Source organism: Misgurnus anguillicaudatus, chromosome 14, assembly GCF_027580225.2.
Source record: "Misgurnus anguillicaudatus chromosome 14, ASM2758022v2, whole genome shotgun sequence".
Classification (NCBI taxonomy): Eukaryota; Metazoa; Chordata; class Actinopteri; order Cypriniformes; family Cobitidae; genus Misgurnus; species Misgurnus anguillicaudatus.
The window spans coordinates 29,790,362-29,809,149 of NC_073350.2; the positions used below are offsets into that span (position 1 = coordinate 29,790,362).

At 35.5% G+C, this 18,788-nt stretch overlaps 2 long non-coding RNA genes across 2 annotated transcripts; both read left to right on the plus strand.

Annotated features, from left to right (window-relative positions):
- The first annotated feature begins 1,465 nt into the window (after nt 1-1,465).
- Nucleotides 1,466-8,966, plus strand: LOC141369506 (uncharacterized). Its single transcript, XR_012373273.1, has 3 exons — nt 1,466-1,594; nt 8,503-8,808; nt 8,895-8,966. It is a non-coding gene; the product is annotated as an uncharacterized lncRNA (long non-coding RNA).
- A 2,892-nt stretch (nt 8,967-11,858) lies between these two features.
- Nucleotides 11,859-13,523, plus strand: LOC129427919 (uncharacterized). Its single transcript, XR_012373358.1, has 3 exons — nt 11,859-11,913; nt 12,003-12,028; nt 13,328-13,523. It is a non-coding gene; the product is annotated as an uncharacterized lncRNA (long non-coding RNA).
- Nucleotides 13,524-18,788: the final 5,265 nt, after the last annotated feature.

The following is an 18,788-nucleotide window of genomic DNA, read 5'->3' on the forward strand; positions in this document are numbered from 1 at the left end:
AAAACAAACGGTGCTATACAGAACCAAAACAGCCGCCCCGGATCGCAACGACAGAAGAACCATTCCAGTGCCACACAGCACCGGTGAAGAACCAGTGAAGCACCAGTGAAGCACCAGTGTAGAACCACATAGGGGCCATATAGCACCACATATGGTTCTACATAGCACTATATGGTTCTACACAGGTGCTTCACTGGTGCTTCACTGGTGCTTCACTGGTTCTTCACCGGTGCTATATGGCACTAAAAATGGTTCTTCTATCGTTACGATCAAAAGCAACTGTTTTGGTGCTATATAGCACCGTTTGTTTTTTAGAGTGCAGGGCTAGGTTTTAGTTAATTTAAAAAAAAGATTTTAAAGCATTTTTTGGTAAAAATGTCTTGGAAAAAAGATGTTACTTGTGAAGTTTTAGCTATCAGATACAGATAATTTATTATTATTTTACAGAATTTATTATTGCATGTAAAAATTGGCACTTTGTGCGTGCTTGCAAAAATATGCCATTTTGGGGTGTCTTTTTCAATGCAAATGAGCTGATCTCTGCACTAAATGCTAGTGCCGTCGTTGGATATTGCAGATTAAGGGGTGGCAATTTCCCCTTCTGACATCACAAGGGGAGCCAGATTTGAATTACCTATTTTTTCACATGCACTCTAAGAAAGGATGTGTTAATTTTAACACATTGTTTTGTGTTAAACTATTTAACACATTATGTGTTATTTTAACACATTGTGTGTCATTTCGTGTAGAATGTGAGCTTAAATAAATGAAATGGACAACACAAGATGTGTTAAAACAACACAAAGTGTGTTATTCCAAAAATAACACAGAGATGTGTTAAGTTAAGGACAACACACTAGATATGTTGTCCTTAACTAGACACAAGATGTGTTAATTTAACAAATTCATTTTAAGAGTGTGCTTGCAGAGAATGGTTTACCAAAACTAAGTTACTAGGTTGATCTTTTTCACATTTTCTAGGTTGATAGAAGCAATGGGGACCCAATTATAGCACTTAAACAAGGAAAAGACAGATTTTCATGATATGTCTCCTTTAAAGTTTTATCTTTGCAGTTCTGCAGTTTTTTATTTTCTGTGGCATGGCTGCACTCTAAAAAAACAAACGGTGCTATATAGCACCAAAACAATCGCCCCGGATCGCAACGACAGAAGAACCACTCCAGTGCCACATAGCACCGGTGAAGAACCAGTGAAGCACCAGTGAAGCACCAGTGAAGCACCAGTGTAGAACCATATAGGGGCCATATAGCACCACATATGGTTCTACATAGCACTATATGGTTCTACACAGGTGCTTCACTGGTTCTTCACCGGTGCTATATGGCACTAAAAATGGTTCTTCTATCGTTACGATCCAAAGCAACTGTTTTGGTGCTATATAGCACCGTTTGTTTTTTAGAGTGTGTGGTTCTGTTACTGTGCAAGACCACCTTCACATCTTTCTCATTGTTACTTCCTGATATCATTTCTTAAGCACTGTGCCCTGTTTGTATCAGTTTTATAATGTATAGTAGTGCCATTATGCTACTTATCTTCTTCATGTGTCTGCAATTTCTGGAGGTTCAGACTGAAGGTAAGTGCAACAGCTTCTTCAATTCTTTAAAACTGCACTGTAAAACAAAATTGCAGCATAAAGTTAATACAACTTGGTTTTGCAAGTCAATTCAACATACAATTTTAAGTTCTGACATAACTTATAAAAAAAACTAGCTGATGTTGTTAAATTAATTTAATTAAAAAAAAATTATTTTAAAGAAGCATCAAAATATATGTTGATTTGACAAAAATGCTGCATTTTTTTCAATGTGCAGGTCAGTGGACTTTTCTAAAGTGGTCACAAATTTAATTGACCTATTACCCAAGTAGAAGTCTATTACACAGTTAAAGGGGACATCATTTTCATATATTTATATTTTGTATTAGCAGTGCTCATTGGCAGTTTTTATTATTGTGTCTTGTTAAGGAAAAGTAGAGTAGAGACTGGAAAGTATTTATAACACATGAGGTTGTAAAACCGCCAATTTATGTAATTAAAAATCTACTAGTTACTATTGTGCATTAAGTTAAAACAACAGATCTGTTCATTTGTACGAGACAGAAAAAGTAATATATTTCTAAACTTTATTGGAAGCAGATTAAGATAGGAATATAATATCAAAATGTAAGAAATACAGGTCAAATAAAACAAGTAACATACATGTAAACAGACATTAAAAAGTAATGTCAAGTCTCCTTCTTCCTATTCCGGTTTCAGTTACTTATAATTTAACCTACAGAACAGTAGTTCTGTTTCTCATCAGGCAGAAAGACACAAAACCACAGTCTATACTTATCATAAAAACAGCATACACATTGATGCCTAGTGGCTTTCTTTGTCTGAGTTGTGGTAAAGGGCTGTTACAATCTTATGGCCCCTATATGGTTCTACACAGGTGCTTCACTGATGCTTCACCGGTGCTATATGGCACTAAAAACGGTTCTTCGATCCAAAGGAACAGTTTTGGTGCTATATAGCACCGTTTGTTTTTTTTAGAGTGTATTAGCAAATGTAAGTAGTTTTTACAAACATATTTCTTAAAGTGCCAACTGGTGTGCAGCTTAAGACAAAACAATAGCACTGATACATTTTAAAATATGTGAGTGCAAACTGGTTCTTGATAGCTCTAACGTGCATGTTAAGCCCTGTCCAAAAAAACTGCCACTAAGATTAGATGCTTTAACATCAAAGTGTTCGAATATAGATGTAGATATATGTACAAGTTTTTCCACATCAGTTTTAACGTTCTGTTAATGAGCCTTGTACAAACTTTGTAAACTTCTACTTATTAGTCCAGGAACTGTGAAAAGGTTCCTGTAATTTGAAAGGGGCAAGAAACCATTTAGGAACATTTATTTTTAAGAGTGAAATTAGGCTATTAGATGTGGAGTTTTTTTTTAAATATTTAATTTAGTTATTTAGACAAAGCTTTACTATGAAGTAATGAAAGGCTGTTGGCTGATTTGGTTCCTAATAGTTTTTAAAAGCTATAGAAAATGTTATTCAGTGGTGTACTGTATCCCATTTCGAGGCTCTGCTGAATTTGTGTCTATTAAGAGTTTAAAACATCAAGCAGAGTGCAGGTTAAATTTAAGCCACTATCATCTCACCAAACTAAAAATAAACTGCAAGGTTCATAAAGATGAGGGCTATTATGATCAATGTCTTATTCTCCTCCAGTTTTTAACCCCCTGGGGTCTGGTCATTTTGGGACACTGGCAGAGGTTTTGACATGCTCTTACATTTGGTCTTTTTTCAGTTGCTTTAAACATATTATGGCTAATATCTAGGGATGCACGATATATCGGCTGACATATCGCTATCGGCCGATAACTGCTTATTTTTAATATTATCGGTTATTGGTCTGATAGCAAAATTAGGCCGATAAATGAAAGCCGATAAATGATGGATTATTTTGGTTTGTTGAACCACTTCACTTGCTCATTGCTGGCCATGTGGAGTTTTGATTGGTGCTTTCTCTGACATTGCACGAAGATGACATGTGTTGCGAGCTTAAGAAGAGTATGCTAGTCTAGCGCAAAGAAGATGTCCGCGGTCTGTGAGTTTTTCATTGTGAAAATAATATGAATATTTATCAGCCTATATATATATATATCGGTTATCGGCCCCCAAATATAAAGAGTTATCGGTATCGGCCAAAATTTCCATATCGGTGCATCCCTACTAATATCACATAACACTGTATTCAGCACAAATTGTTCTATAATAAATGAAGAGTTTGGTTCCAAAACGCAATAAATTTATGACAAGTTAATTTCTTTCAAAATGCTATAAATTGATTGAATCAATATATAAATGTGTATTCATCTTTGCCATGTTATATTCATTTAGTTGATTAGTGGTATACACTTATTAAAACAAATAAACATTAATGGCATTAATCAAAACACTTACTGTCATTGCTGCTGTCATCCTTGGGACGTCGTCGCTGAACTTTTTTGACAGCAATCAGCTGTAAAATGTTTTGGTTCTGCTCGATATTGGTTGACTTCGAGTAAAATATTGGAACGTTTTTCATAAGATCCCCTGGCGTCAATGTGTTAGCATGACAGAAGCTTGATGCTGTCGTGTGAGAACAAGCAACGTAATTTTTCCGTCTTCCGTCTCGCATAAATTATTAGATGTTGATGGCTTACGTTTCTTCCCCGCCACAGAAAACCACCACAGGTTTAGCAATGCCATCAAGGTATTATTTTGTTTTGTTTGTTTGTTGATCACGAAGTACAAAGTAGATGAGGAAAATTAGGATTTGGTGTACTTTTAAAGTGCCAACATTATTGTTTAAAATGCATGGAATGGTGTGCTGTGATTGGTTAAGCGGATTTATTGTATCTTACAAGAGTACACATGTCCTCGTTTGTAAACAATGCTTTCTCAATCAGAAGCCTGCAGCCTGCTGAGGTCGCATGCAGGCAGCAAACCACGCAAGTCATATAAGCAAATTACATGATAACTTAAAAAAATTATAAGTACAACTTCTAATATAATATTTCAACCTTTATTTCAGTTTAAATAAACTGTACTGTATTTCAAAGCAGTTAATAATTTATCTTCTCTGGGTTTAAGCTTTTGCTGTATTATCTAGTGCTAAAACCACATCAGATCCAATAACAAGTGAGCAAATTATTGCTTCTGTCATTTGTTGATTATAATTTTACAGTTTTTTTCTACGGTAGCTGAAAAAGGGCTTAACTAACTCTATTTCTAAAGTTTATTGGTAGCAGATTAAGATAGGATAGGAATATCAAAATGTAAGGAACACATGTTAAATAAAACAACAACATACATGTAAACAGACATTAAAAAGTGATGTCAGGTCTCCCTCTCAGTTTCAGTTACTTATAATTTAACTTACAGCCCAGTAGTTCTGTTTCTCATCAAGCAGAAAGACACAAAACCACAGTCTATACTAAACATAAAAACAGCGTACGCATTGATGAGGCCTGGTGGCTTTCTCTGTATGTTTGGTAATAGAGGCTGTTAAACCTAAAAAGCCGTCTATTTTTTATCTAGCTCCTATATTAGTATAACACAAATTACTTTTGAAACATGCTAGCGTGACACTGCAGATATTGTTAGCTCTTAATGTTCCTCATTTGATAACAGCGTCCAAAATAACTAAATGAAAATTCAGTCAAGTGTGCATGTTATACAATAGAGGCGGTGTCACACACAAGGCTTAGATTAAGCCAAAATTAGGCCTTAGATATATTAGCAAATTTAAGTAGTTTTTACAAACATATTTATAAAAGTGCCAACAAATTACTGGTGTGCATCTTGAGACAAAACAATGATACATTTAAAAATATGTGAGTGCAAACTCTTAGATAGCAAAGACATGCATGTTAAGCCTTGCCACTAAGAATAGATGCTTTAACATTAAAGCTCACGTAACACGCCGTTTCTGCATTTCTGATATCAATCTGGAGTACCTATAGAGTAGTATGACATCCTTTATATCTCTGAAGAGTCTTTAGTTTAATCAGATTTATAAAAGAAAGATTAGCTTTACCGAATCTTTCCGATAACGTACGAAAAAATGAAGAAGGAGGAGTTATAACACGGGAGGAGCGAGTACAAGTCATGCAACACTATACAACACTTATAACGTATGATTCACTACATGTTCGTGTCATTTATATAATATACACGCGCCTATTTCCAATATAAGACAGAAGTCTTACTTACCACGTGTAACTCGTCATGACCCGGTTCTGAAAATCCACCGCATCAAACACACACGCAAAACTCCGCTGCTAATCCGGATAATAAACTATATCCATTGTTTCCATAAAACTGGATGTCTTCTCCTTACATCCAAAAACACACTTCTTGTTGTGCCATTGTTGACTTTTGAAATTAAACAAAGCTGAGTGGGGTGATAAGCTGTTAGCAAGCTCTAGCGCAGGGCTAGTCAACTGGCGGCCCGCGGGCCAACTGCGGCCCGCCAATCATCTTTATCCGGCCCGCCGGTCACCTTTGGGCGTTTCTCAATCGGAAGGCTGCAGCCTCCGGAGGTCGCATATGCAGACTGCATACGTCATCAAGATTAAGTTAACCGAGCATTACATTCACAAATCATAAGCATATTACAACAATTTACGATTAACTAAGAATAATAGTCAACTTTATAATTGTTAAAATTCTGAAATAAGACTTAATGACGTATGCAGCCTGGAAATGCGACCTCCGGAGCCTGCAGCCTTATTGAGAAACGACTATAGTCTGATTTAAATTCAGCGTGTACCACTGTACAAGACAACACAGAAAGGGGCTGTGTGGGGTGCCAACCATCTGCGGGTGCGTAATTATTTGATCCAATTGGAGCTTTGGATGCATTAAAGAAAATAAACTTACGCGACTACACAGCATGTGACGCGGCGACCGGAAGTGATGTATTTCAGTGTGTTCCAATCAAAACTGTGTGCAAAGTTAAAATTATTAATTATTGTTTGTTTTACTTCATAAGTAACACTTGAATACTTTAATTACTGGTAAGTAAATTATTAACTATGCATATTTTCGTAGATTAAAGGTTCTCTCCCATGACAGATTTACGATTAAACTACATTTTCATTACGCCACTAGGGGGCGAACTCCCGACAGTTATATCTGTATGTAATGGACAATGGAAAGGCTGTTTAACCTATATATCTATAAAATATTAAAAAATAAAACATGTAGTGCAATTTTAGTCATTAGGAGAAGACTGGCTATATGTAGTGAGTAGTTGACATGTAACAATTAATGAAAGTAAACAGTTATAAACAAAATATGTTTAGGAGTGTTGATCTCTTACACTTTTACTATTAACATTTGGCTCTTACATGTTAAACTGCAATTGTTTTTAAATATTAATAAAGAAAATATGCGTTTTCAGTAATTAAAAGGCTTTTAAATTTACATTTTTTTTGAAAATGCATGTTTTTAATATGTTTTTTTTTTCAAATATACTACAACAAAAGTAACAAAAACGACAACAACGCACACACATATATGGTAAAAGTAAAAAATATATCAAAAGTAAAAATAGGGGTAAAAGTTTGGCCCGCGTCATATTTACAATTTTAAAATCTGGCCCCCGAAGAAAAGTAGTTGAAGACCCCTGCTCTAGCGTCTCCCGCTGACTGACGGCTGGGCGGGGTTTTCCGGGGGAAGTTTTCCGGCGGAAGCCCATATAAAGAAGTGATACGTATCGAAAACCCCTGAAACGTCAGTTGGAACCATAATCGAAAAAAATTAGCCAAAACTTGTACGAACCCTGGCGAAGTGCATTCGGCACAGAAATACTCTGAAACACGCCCAACTGCATTTTTGACACTTTGCCTACGTTTAGCATGAGGAAACAACTCTATAACTGTGTTAATAAGTCAGAATGCTTGAAATACCATTAAACCCCGAATGTAGAAGTTTTTCCACATCAGTTTTAATGTTCTGAGCCTTTACAAGTACTTAAACAAACTTTGTAAACTTTTAGTAATTACCGGTAGTCCAGGAACTATGAAAAAGTTATGTGAAAGGGGCAAAGAACCCTTCAGGAACATTTATTTTTAAGAGTGCAATTGGGGAGTTTCTTAAATATTCAATTTTGTTATTTAGACATCTGAAAAGCTTTACTATCAAAATAATGAAATCTTTATGTTAGGCTGTTGGCTAATTTGGTGCCTAATGGTTTTAAAATCTAGAAAGTGTTATCCAGTGGTTAAAGCCCATGTTGCAGGTTAACCACCACTGTCAATTAATGTACATAAATCACTCAAGATATGTATATCATTTTTAAAATGTCTCAAAAATGGTCTTAAAAAACTGTTTTTTTACGTATTTGTTTTTTTACGCAATTTGGTGATGACGTCACATTGGGGAAAAGTGGATGAAAGGTAGCCCCATAGTATTAAAATGGCGACCGACTGGGATGAGGAAGAGGTTGCAAGAGCCAACATGTATGATGGCAGGGCTGAGTGGGACCAAAAAATCTGCCGGGAAATTTCGTAGACTGCCGGCCCTACGAAAAAAAATAGGCTGATTGTGCTCAATTCAACCTACTTTTTAAGTTTTGACTTGTAATAAGCTGACATAACTTACAAAACAAGTTAAAATTGTTTAACTTAATTTGTTAAGTTAAAGTAACATAAAACATGTGTTGACAAAAATGCTGCATTTTTTACAGTGCATGACCATTTTTTACTTGGTTTTGAGCTTATACTGAAAGGGATAGTTTAAATTCCAAAAATTTAAATTCTGCCATCATTTACTTACCCTCGTGTTTATTTTAAACCTGTATAAGTTTCTTTATTATGTTAAGTACAAAAGAAGATATTTGATAAATGATGGTACCAGACAGTTAACAGCATCTGCTGACTTTTATAATAGGAAACAAATACTAAATAATTTTAATTGTACTGTATGATTGTTTCTGCTTACAGATAAAAGGCCGACATTAACAGTCATCCATGATTCTCTGCTCGGGGAATTTAGATTTAACTGTGAAATACCAGGATCAGAAAACACTGGTTATATTTGTTATCTGTTCATAGGAGAGGATCATAAACAACTTTTAAAGACAATGTCTTATGAAAGGTCTGGAAAAATACAGTGTATATTTACAATCGCTGAAAATTCATTGTTTATTCAACTGCAGTCAGTTAAGAGTAAATCAGCGAGCTGTAATTATTCTCCAAAAACTGATTCAACTAAAAGGTCATCACACAGTGACAAATACATCCTAACAGGTGAGTAACGTTAAATTGTACATTATTATTAGTTAAATAATACATTTGTGTCCAGTATTGTTTAATGTGCATATTTTTCACAACAGCTTTTCTTCCTGTGCAAAATCATCAAGTCACCCAGCATCAGACCCCAAAAACAACACAGGAATCAACAACATGCAAGTCATTTTCTTATTAATAATTATTACACAGTGCTCTAGAATGCTTGATTCTAATTGATTCTAATTGATACTAATAGCACAACCTCATCTGGGTATTGCGAGTTATCTGTATAATTTAATAATTTTAAATAAATTCCAACATATGCATAATTAATAACATTTAAAGGTGCAGTGTGTAGAATTTAGCGGCATCTAGCAGTAAGATAGTGAATTGCAACCAACGGCTCAGTCCATCGTTCACTGAAATGCATAGAGAAGCTACAGTAGCCCCAACAGGACAAACATGTTGTCAAGTAGTAACACAGTAGTGATAAAATGCGCTCTGTAGAGCAGTTTGTCCATTTAGGGCTACTGTAGAAACATGGCAGCACAAAATGGCGACTTCCATGTATGGGGACCTGCGGTGTATGTAGATAAAAATGACTAATTGTAAGATAATACAAACAATACAGTTCATTACATAAGGTCTTTATACACCACTGATAATATAGTTATGAATTTTATAATGCATTTCTGTCAAGAGATCCTCCTAAAAGTTACACACTGCATCTTTAAGAGATTTGATTTACAAATGATTAAACCAAATGTATGTTTATCATCTGAACTTGGTTTCTTGGTTTAAAGCCGCTCAGTTGTTATTGCAATTAAATGACTGTACATTATCACTTACTACTTATATATTTGTGATGATTATGCATTTCATAACGTTTCAAAATTCTCTCTGCAGATTCAACACAACTTTTCTCTACAATCACAGCTGCAACAGAGACACAAAGTAAATAGCTCATATGTGTTCTTACAAAACGTAATACTGTGATAATTTCTTCTTTTAAAACACTTGCATTGTTCAAATGTACAGCTGAAAACATACTAGCCAGTCAATTAAAATTATTATTTTCTTTACTGTCTAAAAAATTGTCAAAAATGGTCCCAGCTGTCACAGGAGCGATACTAGGGTACACATTTGCACCATAGGCGGAGTTTCATTTTTGTGCCTGGGGGGGCACCTACCGGCAGACCACGAGTTTAGATTTTTTATAGGGGCTATTAATAGGCCTATTTCATATATATACATACCTTCTACTGTACATTTAAAATACATTTACAACAAACGAGGACTGCTGTAAAATCAATAGCATTAAAAACATATCTTACTTAATGCAGAAGAAGACGCCTCTTTTTCCGAGTTGCATGTCCACAATCTTCTCTTCTGATAAATTTGCAGTCAAGTCGTTCTTTATGCAGTAGGGAAAGATTCGAGAATCTGTCCTGAGCCATTGCAGATCGGAGCCAGTTTCTGCTTTGATGGCTGTGTGACAGCTGTGCTGTGCAGCAACAGATCCCGATGCACCAGCCTGTTTTTAGCTCTCCCACATCTTCATCCCTTACGAAAATTAACCATCGTTTTACTACAGTTAAAACCAAAAAACATGGTTACTGTAGTAAAACCGTGGTAACCACAAAATAACCATGGTTTTCAAAAACCATAGTTAAACATGGTTAGTGTAGTAAAACCATGGTTTTGCTGATAGTAAACAATACACAAACAAAAAAACATGGTTACTTACTACACGTTTACCACAATAAAACCATGGTTAATTTTCGTAAGGGATACTATTGAATGTACCTGTGACGTGTTTCGTCAGCTTCTCTGATTCCGAGCTCAGTTCCGAGCTCCCACTTTCGTAAATAGTTCGTCTGCGTCTGATCTTGCAATATTTGAAGAGAAGTGGCGACAGCAAAAACAAAAAAACAAATCACTTGAAATTGAGTACTCCATCCATGGGAACTTGTGAAAGTAAAGTGTAGAGAAGGCACGATTAACATTTCCAATGAGGCGCTTAGGGAAAGAAGAAAGTATGGGCTGCCTGGCCCGAGGTCAGCCTATCCAGATCCAGATGCGGCAGGTTGAACTTGAGCGGGTAACTCCGGTGATACGGTGGCGGCGCTGCTGGGTCTCAGGCCAGCTTCGTTGTTCTCAGATGCGGCCTCGATTGCTGTGTCTGTAGCAGCAGTGGAATTAGTTGAAGCTTCAGAGTTAGAAAACTCCACACTTTTACTAGTGGGTTTATTAAAAAAACAATGAATGTCCATTTTGTTTATTTAGCATGTAGACTAAAGCGGGAACAGAACGGAAAGAGAGTCTACTCACGTAAGTTAACGCGATACTTTGAGATCCGCCAATCACGTGAAAATTAGCTTTTCCAATACAGTAATTAAAAATAATTTAGCATTAACTTACTCATTATTCCTTCATAAAATATAGAAGATAAGACAAATAAAATGAGAAAATATTAATTCTGTATTTTTTTATTTATTTTTTCAAAGCAAAGGCAGGCATTAATTGGCCCCGTCTGGGGGGACATTGCCCCCCCTGCCCCCCCCCAAACTCCGCCCATGATTTGCACCTAAAGAGATCATATTTGTACCAAATGTATACATATCTGTACCAAATCGGTGTATATTAGTACCTTTTTAAAAGGCCTTAAATTACTAACTAATGTTAAAAATGACAAATATAGACAATTCATTGTTGCTATGTTAACTGTTGCTCTAGAAACGAATACTACTCACTCTTCACAACCCATCGGTCCGAAACAGAACACAACAGCTGGTAAAAGAATAAATACTATTATCTAATTCTGTTTATTTAAGTTTTTCACTGTCACGTTGCAAATGAAAATGTTTAATGCCATTTCTTGGTTGTTTTAGGAATATGGCTTATCATAGCCAGCCAAGCCATAACTCTGACAGGTCTTGCGCTCATCTGTCTGTGTCTTTTCAGGAGTAAGTTTTCTGTACAACACTTATAAAATAAAATGATCATATCAGTTCTAGTTTTACAGTTTTCAAATGAAACATTAACCCATGATATGGACACTTTTCTAGAAAAGAAACCAGGAACAAAAAGCTTCGAGTTATCTGAAGTGCACTACGTAGAAGTGTAAGTGGAGTTTTTGACATGATCAAACAATAAGGTAGTTTGTTTAAATCAAGACTTAACTAATTTGTACAATTTTTTTTGTCAAACAGAATTCAGGGGAGCTCATTAAGTCAAGGTGAGATTTTTCATAAAGAAGCACTAAAAGTACAATAACTATCTTTAGCAGTTACTTTAACTCATTCACCGCCAGCCTTTTTGAGAAAAGTTGCCCACCTGCATTTTTGTGATTTTAACAAAATTTTCACAAAATTCCTTGCAGGAAAAATTATCTTCTATAAATATATAAACATACAAATTATATCAAATTAAAGAACACACCATCTGCTTTTAAACAAACAATAAACAAACAAACAAACAAACAAAATGGGGGAAAAACGTTTCATTATATATTTACTTTTTCTACTTAATTTAACCACTGAAATATGGATATTTCTCTTCAAGAATACAACATTTTGAGCAAAAAGCTTTTTGTAAAGGAATTTATGTTAGAGATCAGACTCAGAATGACTATCAAACATAAAGGCAGTTAAAATAAATCATTAAATCTTTTTAACTTCCGTTTTTGATAAATTCGGTTTGGCGCCATCCGGTGGATAAAAGCGGTATTACACTTTCACTTTGAAATTCGTCCAGAAAGGCATATTTATTAGTTAAATATGAACTCATAAATGACGAAATAATTCTTCAATGGCGGTGAATGAGTTAAAGTCTCAGAACATGTTAGTTACCATGAGTTATGTGAATACTTAAAGGGGTCATATCATGAGATTTTTTAAAGTGTAAAATAAATATTTGGTCATTTGCGTAAGTGAAGTTTTAGCTCAAAATACCCAACAGATAATTAATTATAGCATGTTTTCATTGCCACTTTGTAGGCCTGAGCAAAAGTGTGCCGTTTTTGTGTGTGTCATTTAAAATGCAAATGACCAAATGAAGTGCAAACACTGATCACAATGAAGGTGGTTTGTTGTAATTGAAACTCAATTGTGCTGTCAAGTATTTTTTCTTTCTTTCTTTCTCTCTGCACTAATGACAGTGCTGTGGTTGGATAGTGCAGATTAAGGGGCGGTATTATTGTAATTTGCCTTGCTACCTACCTCACAAAACAGGCGAAATCTGAATGACCTAATTTTTCACATGCTGGCAGAAAATGGCATATCCAAACAAAGTGGGTTAATCATTTTCACGTTTTCCATGTTGATAGAAGCGCTGTTGACCCAATTATAGCACTTAAACATAGAAAAAGTCAGATTTTCACGCTATGACCTCTTTAAGTAGCTGCATTTTAATACAAAGTCTGGGCTATCTCTGTTTCATGGACTGAACCTTTCATATGTCACCTGCTGTAGCATTCTTTTAATTTTACCTACTCTTTTATTTTGTTTATTAAAGATTTATAATTTTTCTTCCTCAGGAGACAGCATCGCTGATGTCCTTTCATGTTGATGAGATTTCTTTCATTTATTCTTATTTTAGGTCTCCTTTACTTTTTTACTTCCTTTATAACTGTTGTATGTAAATCACTGAGGAAACACAACAGCAGTGTCCAGAATAAATGTATATGATTTTATATGATTTTACAGGCATTTTTATATAATAATTTGACAATTGAACCATAATACAGCAAAAAGCCTTTACTTACATTAAAAAATCTGATTATGTCTATGAATTTTTTTTCAGTTTCTGGATACAGTATTAGACAACATGAATGAATTGATGGATTATGTAAAGTGTAGTTTGTATATGGCCCTATGAAATCAGTTTTATTATGCTCAAATTCTGTGTTTTCCATTTTCATTTTTCTGGATTCTGGGTTTAATGGTTACATTAAATTTCAATTATTATCTTATGAACTAAAAAAAATTAAAAGAATACAATTTAACAACAATTTATTTAAGTTTTATTTAAAATTACATATAGGCTGATGTATTTTTGCATGATGAACATGAACATTTCTGACACAGAAAGCAGCAGGCTAATGTCACTTTATATCCAAAACAGCTTTTAGACTACACTGTTTTAATATACTTTTCTTCATCTTTTCTAAATTTGTGAATCTCCTATAAGTATAAATAAGTGGTGCGGATCTGTGCACGCACAAGGCGATATACTGCATCTTTTCTGTCTGCTGTGTTCTGGGCTTTAATGAAACTTGCTTTTGCTCTTGTCATTGTTTGCAATGCATTATGAGAAACGGACATACAAATACCTTTCTTTAAGTCCAGCATTACACAAAAGGAAAATGTTTCCATGCATTTCTATCCTTTAATTTGTCGATTAATGAGTTATAATGGGTTTTAAAAATGACTGAATGCAAATTTCGCCAAATTCCGTGACATTCCACATTGTACAGTAAATTCCGCAATCTTTGTACTAATTCATGTTATAAATAAATTATCTCAATTCAAATACAACTTAAATGAGTGCATTATGTGTTGGATATACACATATACTGTTGTACCAAGAGCTTTATAAAAATTATGCTATGACATACTTAAAGTAAATGAGTTCAGACAAATTGAGTAATCTTATGCCGCGTTCAGACTACATGATTCTCAAACTAGTCGGGTCACAGATGTTTTCACTTTCTGCGGTAGCGTTCAGTTGCTGCTGTTTCAGACTGCATGATGGATTGGCGACAGGGGTTTTCATACTGCATGACTTTACCGTAAGAAGAATCGGCGATTACTTTGTCCCTACGTCTCAACCGAACGCATGCGAGAAGTGACAACGTGAGGTCACGTGTGCAAGACCGGAGTTCTCATGTGAGACTGGGATTATTATTAAAAATGGCCCTTTTTTAGATTATTTCAAGGAGACAAACTCTGGATAAAACCCTTTTTTTTCGCTTCTGCATATGTTACTGCTTATATGTTCATTTGTATATGAGTATTTATTATGCGTGCTTAATTCTTGTTTTTTCCCCTTCATTTCATTATATAATACACTTGTACTGTGCTTGTGATGTTTTTCTCAAAAAAAAAGAAAAGAAAGGTAGCTCGCAAGAAGCTTACCATACAAATTGCATGTGCGCTCATTTGCAGCAGAAAGAAGAAGAAATAAAGATTATGAAGGAGGAAATGGTTCCAGCTGTTCTGTATGTTGCTCTCTCATTGGCTGTAGGTCATCGATGATGTTATTTTCAGTCAAAACCCATTTCACACGCCTGCGATTCTCTCAGATCACGTCCTTAATAATTCACACTGTTTGATTGTCAATCACGTGCACGCGCATCGATTTGCCTGTGATTTCGGGCATTAGTCCGGGACTTCTCAAAACCTGTCGATGAGTCAAAATCAGAGCTAAAATCATGCCGTCTGAACTTGGCATTAGGCTGCGAGACAGAAATTCAGTAAAAATTTTCACAGATGACATGATGACAGCATATGTCTTGGCCTAACAAAATAAGTTATTTTAGCATTGGTTATTTTGGCAGTTAAAGGAACAGTATGTAAGAAATGTATATAATTTAATCATAAAATGGCCCTGATATGTCACTAGACATTAAGAAATAATTTTAATTTAAAATACTTATAACACTGACAACAGTGGTCCAGACAGGATATTGTCATTTAAAAAGTGGAGTTGCAGCCCTCAACTGATGTTTATGTTGTCATTTTGTGTATTGGCCACCAGTTGTTTGATTGCAGTACCAGTTTTAGCCACAAGTTTTGTGATTGCAGTACCAGTTTTGACCACAATCCTACATACTGTTCCTTTAATTAAGTTATTTTGCTTATCAGCAACTTTTCACTAAGTCAGGCTTTTGAAGAGTAAGCTGAAATGAGTTGTACTGCCAATTCACGAGTTTGCTTTAAATCCATAGGGAATGAGACAAAACATATTTTACGAACCCAGAGTACTCCCCCCTCTTTAACTGGGATATTGAACTAGCTGAGAGTGAGGTGATGGGGTGGAGGAGGGATGCTGCCAAAAACTGTCATGAGACAGAGGTGAAGGAAGGCTATTCTGAGAACAGAATGGTTTGTGACCCTAGCAATGTTATTAAAAAACTTACATTGTGTTATAAACTCTTCTATTAATTGCTTCCTGTTTCCTCATGTTAATTTGAAGTGGTCTGTAGTTTGTGTATCAGTTCTGTTATAGTCATTCATGAACACAGACATGATGCTGCTCGTCCTCTCAATCTTTACACTGTTTCTACAGATTCATCCACAGCGTAAGTAAAACAGATTCCTGAATTCTTTCATTTCTGTTCAATGTTTGTGAAGCAGCTTTGAATTATATGCATTGTGAAAAGCCCTGTACAAATCATTGTGAATTTAATCGAGTTTGTTCACTCGTATCAGAAGAATATGTAACATAGATTTAACAATGAGTATTAGATCAATTTTGCTCTCTGGTTAGGGAAACATTTCTTGCTTTATCTTAACAATTCCACCTTTTAATATTTTTCACCTTTATGGTGTTCTACTTTATAAGATTGATATGTCCATGTTTTTAAATAATGATCACTAAATGATCTCTAAATGTCCTTTTATAAAGTAGTAATATAATGGACACAGCAACACAGAAAATGTCATATAACATTCAAGCTATAATGTGTTTGCTTTAGTTTTCTCTGACACTCTGCACGTGTGGTTATTTTAACGTTTGCCCCTCAGCATTCCCGAAAAATACAAAAAAATGCCTAAAAAGTACACTAATTGTACCTGCTGTGTTGATTGTATTTTAAAAAGGTTAACAACATAATTTGAATTAGTGTTGTCATGGTACTAGAATTTCTAACTTTGGTACTATACCTGGAAAAATTCCTGGTATTCAATACCATTTTTGGTACACGACGGAAAATCTGCCACAGCATTAAGACCTTAAACTTTTTTAATTTTTATTTTATTATAAGACAAATATAACAAGACAGAAACTTTTCACTTTCATATTTTTAACATGACTACGTGGTCATTGCAGATTTATTCTCCTCAGCATCTGTCTGAGGCTATAACAGAAATAGGTCTATCACACTATAAAGGAAATATTTTAGTTTTTCTTCAAGCCTAGTTAATGTTAATAGTCAATATTTTTATTAAAATCAAAAGTTGCATCTTAACATTATCTAGCAGTTGTATAACAGTAAAAAAGTGGTTTACATGATGTGCCGGACACATTTTAAAATGAAGAACCACACACATAACAGGCTAAATACATGTTCTCATGCGCCCTTGAAAAAGGTCATCGGCTACCACTGCTATTTACTGTATTGTTTGCTCAGACGGTTTCATTTCATTCAGTCGAGCACTCTATTTGCAAACACAGCGAATCCGAAATAGATGCAGTCTGCGCAGGCATGTTTCATATGCAGCTATAATAACATGCAGCACAACTGCCACGTGAGGTTTAGGTCATGGTTTCAGTCATCTGTTAGCCTGATGTTGTCATACTCAATTCTAGTCAGAATTTGAGTCTGATACCGCTCCATTGAGCTATAATCTGCACTCAATTGGATAGACCTACGACCAATCAGAGCAATGGAGTGTGTGACGTATGTTGAAATTACGTCTTTGCAGCCTGACCGAACTGCTAGTTATTTCGCTACAATGACACTAAGATTGTGATTATACTGAGTTAGCGAATGTACATCAACACCTACTATGTTTACAACATTTCATTTATACAACATGAAGTATTTACTAATTCATAGAGTAAGACTATCTCTTACCATTTGTATGTTAGGTGAACTCGACGATACCCATTAACGTTACGTTGGCTTGAAAATATTGGAGCCTAGCATGTCCCTCCACGATTTCAGCAACCACGATTCCGGGCTTCCGAAAAGAAGCTGGCAACGACAGCTAATTATATCCATCTCGTCGTGCACGCTGAGTTGCATCGACGTGATAACGTTAGCCATTTCAGTTGCGACCAACTTTTGCCGAATAGGAAGGACGGCAAAAACATCAACAAATGCCCTGCTTGCGTTTCTCTGTTCCTCTTTTAAAATCAATGCTCTGTCGATATCTCTTAGAACAGACTCAATGTCAGAATCCACAAATCTCAACTCTACAGTGGCAGCCATTCAACACACGCGCACTTTGGTGACGTGGTTCATTACGCTACTGTTGATTATCTGGCCATCATCGTATAAAGCCCGCCCTGACAATTTGATTGGTTCGACCAGCATTTGTCCAAGCATAGTAGCTCCTCAACGCAGAAACCCCAGACCGATATTCCCGTTTTCAAAATCTTGTGGGCGGGGCTAAGATCGGCTGGCACCCAGGCTAGTCATCTGTACCTTTGTTTGTTACTTTTGAAGAATAGAGCTGAGGGACAGAGCGTGAATGCAGAAGAAAGAGTGAAATCAGGCGAGCCAGAAGGGGGATACCTTTTTAACAAAGGGGGATAATGGTGCTCTCTATTACTTCTCCCACAGCGTACACAGAACAAAAGCGCATAAAATAATATATAGCCTAATTGGTTTTGAAATAACAAAATGTTGCCTGGGTGGCCGCCATTTCATTTGACTGTAACAAACTTTCATTCAAAACAAGTCAAATTAACAAGTTAAAAAATCAACAAGTAAAACAAAAAAATTTTGATATCAAAAAGATTTATGCATTGTGGAAGCCCTTGTATAATCAGAACAGCAGTATAAAACAACTACAAAAATATATATTCATGCTATTCATCAAGTGATTAACTGTTTGATCTAAAGGTTGATAAATTGCCTGCAATTCTCATGCGTATCTCATCAGTAAAGCTAGTTCCTTGATTAGTAGTAAATCAAGAAATCGCCATAACCTACTACTCAAAGTCATATTTCACAGACAAGATGGGCAATATCGCCCAATACTCATAAATGTGGATGAATGGCCTCTGATAATGAACTCGATATTGCTTGTCAGTGAACTACGGCTTTG